The sequence below is a fragment of the Eulemur rufifrons genome, chromosome 29 (assembly GCF_041146395.1).
Source record: "Eulemur rufifrons isolate Redbay chromosome 29, OSU_ERuf_1, whole genome shotgun sequence".
Taxonomy (NCBI): Eukaryota; Metazoa; Chordata; class Mammalia; order Primates; family Lemuridae; genus Eulemur; species Eulemur rufifrons.
Genome location: NC_091011.1, coordinates 79361974 through 79374190, shown reverse-complemented (window position 1 = coordinate 79374190; position 12217 = coordinate 79361974). Strand labels below are relative to the sequence as shown.

Sequence of the window (12217 nt, the reverse complement as noted above, 5' to 3'; positions counted from 1 at the left end):
TAAATTATATTAAGTCTATATTATGGAAAAGTACACAGGTTAAAAAGAATGAGGTGGATCTATCTGCAGTGAAACAGAACTCACCAAGACATATTAAATGAACAAAAAAAGCAAGCTGCAAAACAATGGCAAGATCTCATTTATGCAAAAACAAAGCAAAATTAAACGATCTCATCAGATTGTTTATATGTGTGTAAAATATAACACATGCACGAAAATAGTATGGAAGGATAAACACTCATATGTAAACAGTGGTAACCTTTAGGTTCAAGGGAGAAGAGATAGGGGTAGGGTGGGGTGGTGAGGCTGCTGTGGAAGTGAACTTCAGTACCGTACCCTGCTGTGTTGTCTAATTTTTGTAAATGGCTTATTCTCAGGCGTATTAGCTTTTTGGGTATCTTACTTGTAAAACATTGCTCTAGGCAAATAACACTTTAGCTGACCCTCCAATAATTGAATGGATTGATCAAATCAGTTAAAGAGTAAAGAGAAAATTAGAGATTTAGTAGCTCTCTTAAATACAACATCAAAGTGAACATACCTTTATTTTAGGGCAAAATGACCTTCTATCTCAAACTACAAACAATTCTTTAGATAAGTAAAAATGTAGAAACAAGGAACAGGATTATATGTTGTTGATGTTTTGTGGTGCATCCAAACAATATTTATGTTAGAGGCTTACAGAATCAAGCAAAATCAAGAGTTACTGTGACAAAAGACACTCCTTGTGACTACGAGAACTTTACATTTAGAAAAATTTTATAAATGATTACATTCTCAGATAAAATACAGCATAATACCCCAACAACTCTTGTAAATCCCAAATATTACAATATGAACAAATGCTTAAGCCCTATAACACTATCAGGGCCTGGAAAGGATATTGTGCAAAGCTTTGAGACACGTAGCAAAAAAACGTATTCACTTTGCGATTTAGAGGGAAAACTACATTTATGTTTGAGGCTTATTATCTTGATACAAGGAAACAAGAATTCCAAAGAGTAAAAACCAGGTGATTTGGCTTTATCATTATCCATTCTCTTTCCTTCCCCCTCCCAATTAAACTCAAACCCCACCCCTCGATGGGCATTTCCATTCTGTCAGTCAGTACTTCTCAGGTGTCCACAACCCCCAATCAGTCTTCCCAGACTCTGCTGTTCCTTCAAGCTTGCTTTTCCCTTTCCTTCACCCACACAGTTGTCTACCCTGCTGCCTCACCATCTGCTGTTCCCCTGAAATCTGGCTTTCTATCTTACCACTGATGAAACTGCCTAAAAGAGTCATCAAGGACCACCAGCTGGACAAAGCCTAAGGTCGTACCTAGTCATCTTTACCTCTTTGCAGGGGATAATGAAAAATCTGCACTCTAAAAATAATTTCTACTTAAAAAAAAATACTTTGTACCCACACACCAACTCCTGGCTATTAGAAACTTTAACAAAAGGCTGCTTCTTTTATGAATATAGAAACTAAAAACAAAAAACCACACCAAAAACTGTACTAGATTTATTTAAATTCATATATTACACAACAAAGTTCAAGTAGAAATAAAGGCTATCCCCCTAAGACAAAGGATATTTTAGGGGAGAGGATGTGAAAAGAAACAGTACAAAATAACTTTTCATACAAGATTTTTGAAGAATTACATTAGGGCAGTTCATTTCTGAAGCATCTTTCTCTTTTCAATCACAGGACAGAAAGCTAATGACGCTTCTCATTTCCCTACCCCCTTTACCGAGCTACACATCAATGGATAACATATTTTTAAAAATACGATATAAATTAAGGACTTAGCTATGAGCTTTTACCACGTGATCTAGAAGGTAAACCAATGGTTGCGAAAAACGCATTTCCCATTTCTCATATGACCTATAATTTTCCCTCTCTCAAATTCTCTCTCCCCCATCAAGAGTAACATCTAATATTTTTCCTTAAAAAAAAAAAAGGTCTAGGCTGGACACGATGGCTCACGCCTGTAATCCTAGTACTCTGGGAGGCCAACATGGGAGGATCACTTGAGGTCAGGAATTCGAGATCAGCCCGAGCAAGAGGGAGACCCTCACCTCTACTAAAAATAGGAAAAGATTAGCCGGGGTCAGTGGTCCTCGCCTGTAGTCCCAGCTACTCGGGAGGCTGAGGCAGGAGGATTGCTTGAGCCCAGGAGTTTGAGGTAGCCATGAGCTATGATGATGTCACTGCACTCCAGCTGGGGCGACAGACTGAGAGACTCTGTCTCCAGGAAAAAAAAAAAAAAAGTCTAGACCTGCACTACAAAGCAGCCACTAGCCACATGTGACTGCTAAGCACTTCAAATGTGACTAGTGTGAATTAAGATTGGTATAACTGTTACATTTTATATTGAAAAATAGTATTTTGTATGTACTAAATACAATATATTAAAATTAATTTCACCTGTTCTAGATTTTCACCTGAAAATTTAAAATTCCGTATGTGGCTTGTATTATATTTTATTGGACAGCACCACGTTAGATACAGAAACCAAGGACTACAAAAACAAAAAAAACAAGTAGCTATCATCCTTCTGTAGTATGTGACCAATAATGGTCTTCTGCAAAGTTATTTCCATGAATTGTTCCAGTAATTTATAAGGAGAAAAGATTAACGGTGTAAGCTTGATTTTAATAACAATGGTGAGTCTTAGGAGTCAGTTTATTTCATCTATGTAAAAATTTCCTTGAAAGCTCTAAATTCTTACCACCACTACCCCCCTACTCCCAATCCCCACTTTTGGTAAAAATTCACTAGTCACGGGATAAACTGTTTTAGGGAAATTCAGATGTCTGGATTAAATCCAACTTTTCAAGAATGTTAACATTGAGTGATCCCACAGTTATTCTGGTTGACCAAAAAGACCCATTGCTCAATGTTAATAAGTGGGAGAAATGGGTGTGGTGGTAAAATTCCAGTTCTCTGAGTTGGATGGATATTCAGCAGAAAAGGCATTTCTCCATAATGCAGTAAAAGCAGGATCTCACAGCTTAAGTGTCTATTTCAGTTGGGGAATGGGGTGAAAAACCTGACAGCAATTTAAATACTAAGGCCCAGGCTATGAAATCTAGAAGTTAAAGTTATCTGCTTATCTATCCAATATTCTTCACTCATAGACTTTAGTACAAATACCATCAATGGACTATTACATAAAAGTAATGGCATCCTTCATGCTTTGAGAAAAGTTATGATACCAACAAACCATTTATTTAATGTTTCTCTACTGATGGAGTAAATTTACATTAGTTCATTAATACATTCTAAATAAATTATCTGTGTGATGGAGGGAATACATTTACAAGACAGCTGAGTATATCCCAAATGCAAAATCTGGCTATACAAGAAAAGCTCTGAGAAAAAGCTGAAACTATTACTTCATTAATTCTACAACCAAAGAAACCCAGTACAAACTTTACATTTTTTGGCCATAGAATCAAAAACTTTTTTGGAAAAAAAAAAAAAAAAAAGGTTCTAGAAATTCCGGGAGAAAAAAAGCTTCTTTTTGGTTGATGAAACTGTAATATACAATTGTCAGAGGAATGCTATGTAAAATGTAGGGATAAGGGCTTTGGTTTCTAGCTGTAATTTTGCCATGCATGTGTAACACTCATGAAGTCCTTGAGAATTTGGTAGTTATTTTAGCTCAATCTTCCTTCAGTGCCAAATGTCTATATATAATTTTAAGATCCTACGTGAAAAGACCTATCTACTAGGATCACTCTAGCTGGAAGTGATCTGTACCTACTCCTCTAAACTTTTATAAAACTTGTACCACTCAATAATGATCATAGGTTACTTTAAGTTGTTATTCTTAGCTCCCCTACAGATTCTATATTTCTGGAAGAATGCCTACATCTTAGCCAATATAAATTATTATCTTTCTATAGTCCCTAATACACTATCTCACACTTTTTAGATACCAATACATTTTACTGGATTAATTGGTTGGTACGTGGCAGCAATTTTGTGGTTCTTGTCTGGCTGTGCCCGTCAATCCCCAATTCCCCTTACTGGATCTGGCTATCAGCTAGCAACAGGCAAAAGTGTTATTTCAGCTGTCTTAACTCTAATACATAAATTACAGCATCGACAACACCCATATTTAAGAGTTCATAGGGAGAGGATCTAGGCCCTTATGGCCTTGCAAGCATTTCCAATGGCTATCCCTGGCTACCTCTGTCCTTCCAACATCCCTGGCACATCCATGTTACAGAAAGTCTGTGTTAACACCAATGTACTGATCTCCTATGTTGGAGCAATGTATACTGGTGTTACCAATAAGTATCTCTTGACACATTACTGGATGAACAGAAGTGAACAATGATTATATTGAGAGTGCTGGTGACTTGGTTTCAAAGCTATATTGAGTACCATCCACTCAGGCATACTCAGGATATTTTTGTGAGCTCATGGTTCTCTTAGTTGTGATTCTCAAAAGAACCCCAATGGAAACCCTTGAATCACTGTAAAACCCCAGATTAGGCCTTTGCAAACTCATCCTCTTGACACAGAAAGACAATATATAAAGGTTATCTCTGGTCCCTCATTTGGGCTATACTACATAAATTCTTCAGTAATGACTACTGTTTGGTATTTGGTTAACTAAATCTACTCAATGAGATCAAATATGCATTTGTCTTGTGTCAAGTTCCATTCTATGGCAAAGAATAATTTATCAGAGATTCTAAGGTTCTCTATCTCCAAGCTGAATAAGCTACTAGAATTACTAGAAGTGACCTTATTCTCAATTCATTAATGTTGACTTTATGGCCCATGCCAGGAAATGAATGCAATGCAATTTTCAAAGACACTATTCTTGGACTTTATACAGTCATGAATTTAGGTCAAAGGTCCAAAAGTTTTAGCAGGAGACCCAGGGAGCTTTTGCCTTGGTGCAAAAGCAGCTTTCAAAACTGCAAGCCACTCTACTAGACTCTTAATCACGGCAGCTGTAGGGATTTAAGTTTACTTCTGAACGCTGCATGCCAAAAATCAGAACTAGGATCTGGGGCTAGAAGCCACAAAACAAAGTAAAAAACCAATCCCCTAATAAAGCTTTTAAAACTGCTTTCCGTCGCTGACTCAAATATGCAGCCAAGTATGGAAGCTCGAAACGTGAGGCTTTTAAAATTATAGATATCACGTAGTGTCTTCATTCTTTCTTTCCCCCCTTGTTTCTACATCCTTTAAGTTAGCGAACACGACTTTCTAGGCAGATGTACCCTACTGTCTGGATCTGGCCTTGGGGTGGGGCTGGCAGATTCAAGCAGGCTGGTGAGTGGGAGGTGGCAAGGGCTGTTACAATAACACTACCTAACTGCCCTCTGACCTTCAGGAGGCAAAAAGTGACCGTTCGGTCCAACGGACTCTGAGTGGCGAGGCCCAGGGACGAAGCGCAAAACAGAACCCAACAGGACGCAAAGCCGGCAGCCAAAGGTTGACGGGACCCAGCCCCCTTCCCAGAGCGCACAGGAAGGCAAGCGGCGGGCTCCATCCCTGGCTGCGCTCTGAGGGCCCTGGGATCTCGAGCAGGCTCAGGCCCGAGACCCCGGTGCCAGGAGAGACACGGGCCTCGAGTGAGGGAGGCTCATGCCGCACCGAAAGCAACGCCCGGGGACAGAAAGAAAGCAAATAAAAATGAAGCGGCAGCAGGCGGGGACGGACGCTACCGTACTTACCTTAACCTCGCAGCCGCCACTTCCCAGCCTGCCGTGGCCACCGTTCACCCACCGGCTCTGCTCACGCGCGCAAGCGCCGCCCAACCGGAAGCGAACCCTAGCCCCGCCCTCATCCGCCTTGCGGGCGACCTCTAGACCAATTATGAGCAAACCCGCCGCTGCGGCTGAGCTTCCCCGGGCAGCCATTGGTCCCACAGTCGCGTAGCCGGGATTGGCTGGAAATCGCCACGTCCCCGCGAGCGCGCCGAGTTGCGTGGACCGGATTCCCGCCTAACTCTGGTCCCGGGGCCTGTGGGGATGGCGGGCCCTAGGCTCCTACTTTGGGCTGGCGTGTGGGCGCGGCCGTTTGGCCGCTACGTCCCCATTCACAGCGCATGACTGCCTCCACAGGGCTTCTTGGTTTACCCTGCTGGTTATCTTCATGCCCGCAAGCCCCCAAGGCAGAACTGATCCGATTGTATTAGTCACCAACTGTGTTGAATAATCCCAATTCCTCCCTTCCCTTCAGCGCTGCTGCCCTGATGTGCTATCTACGGGAAGCTCTTCACTCTTTGGCGCCAGTGTATCTTTCGGCTTCATCTCCCAACATCCCCCACATATCTTGCGCTCTAGCCACCATCATTTCTGTTCCTCCGCGGCCTGTCCTTTCACATTTCTTTGTTCATGAAGCAGCTCCCTCCGCTCTGAATGAGTGGTTTTCCTGATTCTTAGTCTTGTGAAGACCAGTAGAACTCCCGGTGCTGATGTTAGCAATAGAAGCTTTTCCTGACCCCACCAAGTATAATTCTTCCCTCGTTTGCCTTTACAGTTTTATTTATCTTCAACACAGTTTGCCAAATTTTGCTATAGAATGCTGCTTATCCATCTGCTCTTAGACTAAGTTCCCGGGTAGAGATCTACCTCTTCATCTTTAAATCTGCAGCTCTGAGTTTACTGCCCAGGTCAAAGTAAATGCTTGATAATGTTACGTGAACTGAATGGGTGGAACCCATTGCATGCCCCTGGTTTAAGAGGAACACAGGAAATCACCCATTTATTCACTTTTATGTCATGAAGTTAAAACAAGTATTAAAGGCTATTATAATTTCAGCACAAATGAAATATAAATCTACTGAGTTCTAAGCACATAAAGCCTCTATAGTTTAAAATCCAGTTAAGACAAGTATTAATAATAAGCTTATGAAAGAGTTAAATACAAAAAATGAGTTTACTGTCAAGATGAAAGCTTTACGACTAGTGCTTCTGGCATTCAAACAAAGGAGTGTCAGTGACCCTCGGTGGTAGCCAGAGCAGGCTTCATAGGAAGATGTGACTCAAGCTGGACTAAGGAAGTTTCAAATGGACTATTCAGCAAGAAGATTAACAGGAACAAGGAGAAGTGGGGGACAGAGTGGGAGGTAAAGTCTCAGGGCAGGTAGGGGATAGGGAGCCACGAAGGGAGAGCATAGATGGTAAGTTTGGGTAGGTGGTGGAAGGTCTTGTCAATCTGAGGAGACTGAGCTAAAGGCAGTGAGAATTGTGGGTCTTCCTTGTGCCTATGTGGGGGGTGGAATAAAACTGAAAGTGGTTCTTTCATCTTCTAATAGGGATTAACAATAGAAGAGGTTGCCTCAGAAGGTATTATTTCAAAAACTGTTTTAAAAATACCTCCTTGAAGTCAGGCACAATGCTAGATGCTGGTGAACCCAAAGATAAAATAGGATATCATTCCTGCCCTCAAGGAACTGCAGCCTAGTGGCAGAGCCACCCATCCTGGAAGAGTCCTAGTGAAGGCTGAACAGGTAGTAAGACTTTGCCAGAGATGGGGCCCTCCAACCCTGAGATCTCCTGTGGATAAGAGCCTGGCCTAACAAAGGCAAGGGAATAGAAAGCTTATATACAAGAGAGCTTTTAAAAGAGGAAATAACAAGTCATGGCCTTAGTGACCACTTGGATGAAAGAAATTAAGAGGCAGCACTTAAAAATTAAGAGTTTTAATTAGGCAAGACTGGGAGAATGAGCTAGATCCATGGAATAAGAGAAATGAGTTAAGTTCAAGATATGGTTAACCTAGGTGATGGCAGAACATCTAAAACCAAAGAGCCAAGAGGCTGGAAGAAATACTTAAGAGATGGGTCCTTGGCCAGGAGGCAGCTGATGGAATCATGAGAACAGATGAGCTTTCTGAGGAGAGAAAAGCAGGTTAGGCCTCACGGGATCCCCAGAGTTAGAAGGTAGGTGGGGGAGGAAAAGGACTTGAGGGGTGACACCCAAGGCCATCTAGCCCTGGATTCTGTCTCTGAGAGAAGCATTGAAGGACTGCTTGTGGCAGGCATGATGGTGTCAAGTTCAAAAGGCTGACATTTTTCTCCAAGCATCCCAGCTCTGCTCATGTGGTACTCCTGAGCACTCACTCCTGAGTCTTTCCTGTGTGCAAGATGCTGTTCTAGGCACTAGGGATACAGCAGTGAACAGAATAGATTAATCTCTGTCATGGTGCTTATATTCTGGTATGTAAGGGTAGTTGAGGAAGCCCATAAACAAGAGTTTTAAAGAAGCAAAATATATAGAATGAGATAAAAGTAAGGTGGGGAAGGAGAACAGGGAGTGTTGGGACTGTCAGGAATGGTGTTGCCATCTTAGAAAGGATGGCCAGGGAGGGCTCATGAGAGAGTGACTCATGCAGAAATCTGAAAGTGGTAAAGAATGTTCCAGGAAAAAGGGAAGAGTAAGGGCAAAGCCCTGAGCTGGGAATATATTTGGAGTATCTGAGGAGCAACCAGAAGCCAGTGTGGCTGGAGTACAGCAGCAAGGGGAGTAGAGAACATGAGTTCAGAGAGGGGGCAGCAGGGATGGGGAGGGGGAGAGGGACACTGTGTAATGCCTTTAGGCCATTGCAAGGACTTTAGCTTTTACTATGAGTGAGAGAGTATGGAAGAGATTGGCTATTTGCCAACCTGTTTCCTCTTTTTCCTGTGAACCCAGCTAGACTACATTTCCCAGTCTTCCTTGCAGTGTGGCCATATAACTGAGCTCTGACCACAGGAGAGAGGGCAGAAAGGATGTACATGACCTTCAGTACTTGCCATGCAAAGCTGCCATGTGCAATTTTCCAAGCTCTTTCCGTTCCTGTGGCTGGAAGGTGTGTATTGAAGGTGGTAGAGCCACAAGGTAGAAGGAGCCTGGGTTCCTGTTAAAGAGCCACTGACTTACCAGGAAGACCATTTTTGGACTTTTTATGAGTGAGAAGTAAAACTTCTATTAGTTATTTTGTGCCATCGACATATTGTGGTTTATCTCTTAGAGATAGCATTGCCCTAACTTATACCGAGGGGAAGCCATTTGGAAGGTTTTGAGCAGAGAAGTGACGTGATCTAAGATTTTTAAAGGACCACATTAGACTGAATGGGGTATGGTTAGTAACAGGCAGTGCATTAGAAAGCTTTCGCAGCAATCCAGGTGGGTGATGCTGGTGGCTTTTTCCAGGGTGGTAGCAGTGGAAGTAGCGAGAAGAGTCAGATTCTGAGTATATTTTGAATGTAATTTAAAAGGATTTCCTGGTGGGTTGGAAATGGGGTGGAGAGGAAAAGAGAAGTCAAGGATGATGCCAAGGTTTTGGGCAACTAGGAAAATCGAGCTGCCATTTACTAGGATGGAGAAGACTTTGGGGAGAGCAAGTTTTGAAGGCTAATACTGAGAGATTAGTTTTGGACATGTTGAGATGCCTTTTAGACGTTCAAATGGAGATGTCGAGTAGGCGGTTGGATGTGTATCTCTGCCCTTCAGAGTGGCCTGAACTAGAGGTATAAATCTGGCAATAAGTGGTTTACCTGTGGTATGAAAGACATGCACTTTGATTAAAAGAGACCCAAGGACTGAGTGCTGGAAATTTCTAATGTTCAGAGATGGTAGAGGGTTGTTGATGAGAATGACCCAGCAAAGGAACTGAGAAGAAAAGCCAATGAGACAGGAGGAAAGCCAGGAGAGTGTCCTAGAAACCAAGTGAAGAATGAGTTTTAGGGTGAAAGGAGTAATCCTGTGTGTTGCATGCATGCTGCTGACAGTGGGGTGAGGCTGGTTGGCCTTGGGCCTTAGCAATGTGGGGACCTTGACAGGTTCGGTGGGGTCGTGTATGCAAAAACATAATTGGGTGGGTTCAAAAGAGAATGGGAGATAAGAAATTGGAAGCTTTCAAGGAATTTACTCTAAAACGGTGGAGAAAAATGGAGCAGGGGGGAAGAGGGACCAAGAGAGGTTTTGTTTTATTTTGTTCTGTTTTTAAAAGGGAAGAAATCAAAGTGTTAGTTGCTGATGTAGTGAGGATGAAACTGATGCTGTAGGAAAAAGAGTTGCTGGAGCAAGGTCCTTGGGGAGGTGAGACGGATGGGGTCTAGTACAAAACAGGAGAGAAGCCAGAATCTGTGGGTCTGGATGTAGGTAACTAGTGGATGTGGTGGCGAGAGCCATGTTCTCAGTGACATGGGAAGTCTGGTCACCAGGAGGCAATGGCAGTTTGAGGGGAGAGAAGGTATGAAAGAACAATTCAGCAGAGTGAACAGACTTGGAGAATGTAGGATGATTCCAAGCAACATTAAGGACCCTCTTGAGGCTTGTGTTGATGACTTAGAGGTGAGATTGGTTAGTATATCATGTGGTTCTCTCCACTTTCTCTTGCAAGTTCAGTGGCTGGTGCAGGCATGGGGTTGGTGGAGAGCTGGATTTAGCCAAGTCAATAGAAGAAAGTGAAAGAGACACAAAGGTGTTGAGGGTGCATGCAAGGGAGTGATAATAATAGTGACTGATCTTGGAATCTAGGCTACAAGAGAAGAAAATGAGGACATGAAGAGAGCAAGGGATAATGAAAACCTGGTAGGAGCAATGGAGTGCAGGACTGGTGGGCTGAAGGATTATTGGACTCAGGGGAAAGGATAGGAGGTGGTATTGCTGGAGAGTGGGAATAACGGGGTGGGGTGCAGTTATTAATCACAGACTCTAGGGTAAAGTTGGGGGCATCAGTGGCTACGGAGGGTGGAGAACAGTATGACTGAAGGGCAGGAGTTCAGGGAACAGCAATCAGAGTGTGGGGAGGATCATCTATGCACATATTGAAACAGCAAGAATTAGCACACAACTCGTCCTTGGAGCTTGGTGACCCAGGAGCCTACTTTTTAGCCCTCCAACCATTCAGTCTGCAAACTTCTTGAGTGAAGTAAAAGACCTTCCTGGGGTATCTCAAATCAAAGCAAAACACCCCAAAGATCTCCCCAATTGGAGGTTGGACAGTTTTCCTGAAATACTCATAGACTGGTTTTCATTGAATGTGAAATATTGTGCCTTTTTTTTTTTTTAGAGACAGGCTCTTTTTCTGTCACCCTGGCTAGAGTGCAGTGGTGTCACCATAGCTCACTGCAGCCTCAAACTCCTGGGCTCAAGCGATCCTCCTGCCTCCACCTCCTGAGTAGGTGAGACTACAGGCCTGCACCATCACACTCATCTAAATTTTTATTTGTTTATTTAGGTAGAAATGGGGTCTTGCTTTGTTGTACAGGCTGGTTTTGAACTCCTAGCCTCAAGTGATCCTCCTGCCTCCCAAAGTGCTTACCAGTGTAAGCCACCACACTAGCCAATGTTGCACATTTTAAAGAAAGAGGCCAATCCACGGGCCATCTGACAGATGCTCCTTAGTGATTCTGTTGATCTAGAATTTGTTACCCTCTGATTTACCTATACTTGGAGACTGTATCTCCTCTCTCTGGAATCTCTAATTTAATAAGCACTAGCAAGGTATGTCAACATTTCTAGGAGGTGTCAAACACAACAGAAACGGAGCTGGTGTTTGTAGGGTTGGGTAACAGCAAACTTAGGGAGTATGAACACAAAATAGAAATTCACCCTACCCTACACACCTGTCTTACAACCTCCTGTGAGAACCATTCCTCCACCCAAACCCAAACCTCTATTCAGAATGCCAGGACTGGGCTAGCAAGTCCAAGTTAGGGAGCAGGCTAAGGAAGAAGGTACAAAGCTACAGTCAGAAGAGAGGACTTAGCAAGAAAAACTGGCAAACAAGGAAATTGAAGGAGTCTGGCCCTTCATACTTGTCCAGAGTGGTCTGAGCAGAGGAGAAAACACGTTTCTTGTTTTGGTTTATGGCTTTACTTTCAAGTTTTAAATTAGATAAATAGAAGCTTAGGGATGTGTTTCTTCTATTGTCCTCTTTATCTCTTCTGCCAAGTCTCTTCTGTTTCCTTCTGTTGCCACTTCTCTTTGGGTCTCTCCTCTTCTCTGACTTCCTCCCGCCACTTTCCTCTTCACCCCGGTTCTGCTCTCTTTCGCCCCCTCCTCCATCTCTTGCATCTTCCTGGGCCCGCTCTGGCTGTGGGACGGAGGTGGGCTGCGCTGAGGTGTGTTACGTACAGCTGAATGAGGAAAGGCTCTGATGTCTCCGTGAGATGATTCCAGTTTTCCCTTGGTTACAGCTTTCTCCGCCCCTCCAGCCACAGAACCCCTCCAGCTGAATACTGCAGAGTGGTGTTGGCGGGGGTGCATAG

At 43.1% G+C, this 12217-nt stretch overlaps 1 protein-coding gene across 1 annotated transcript in view; it reads right to left on the bottom strand.

Moving 5' to 3' along the window:
* The window catches only part of CALU (calumenin), a 30704-nt gene extending 24955 nt beyond the window's left edge, over window positions 1–5749 (bottom strand). The window contains exon 1 of the mRNA XM_069461580.1: window positions 5688–5749. The gene's annotated coding sequence lies outside the window, so the exon portion shown is untranslated. The remainder of the gene's footprint in view (window positions 1–5687) is intronic.
* Between the last annotated feature and the right edge of the window lie 6468 nt (window positions 5750–12217).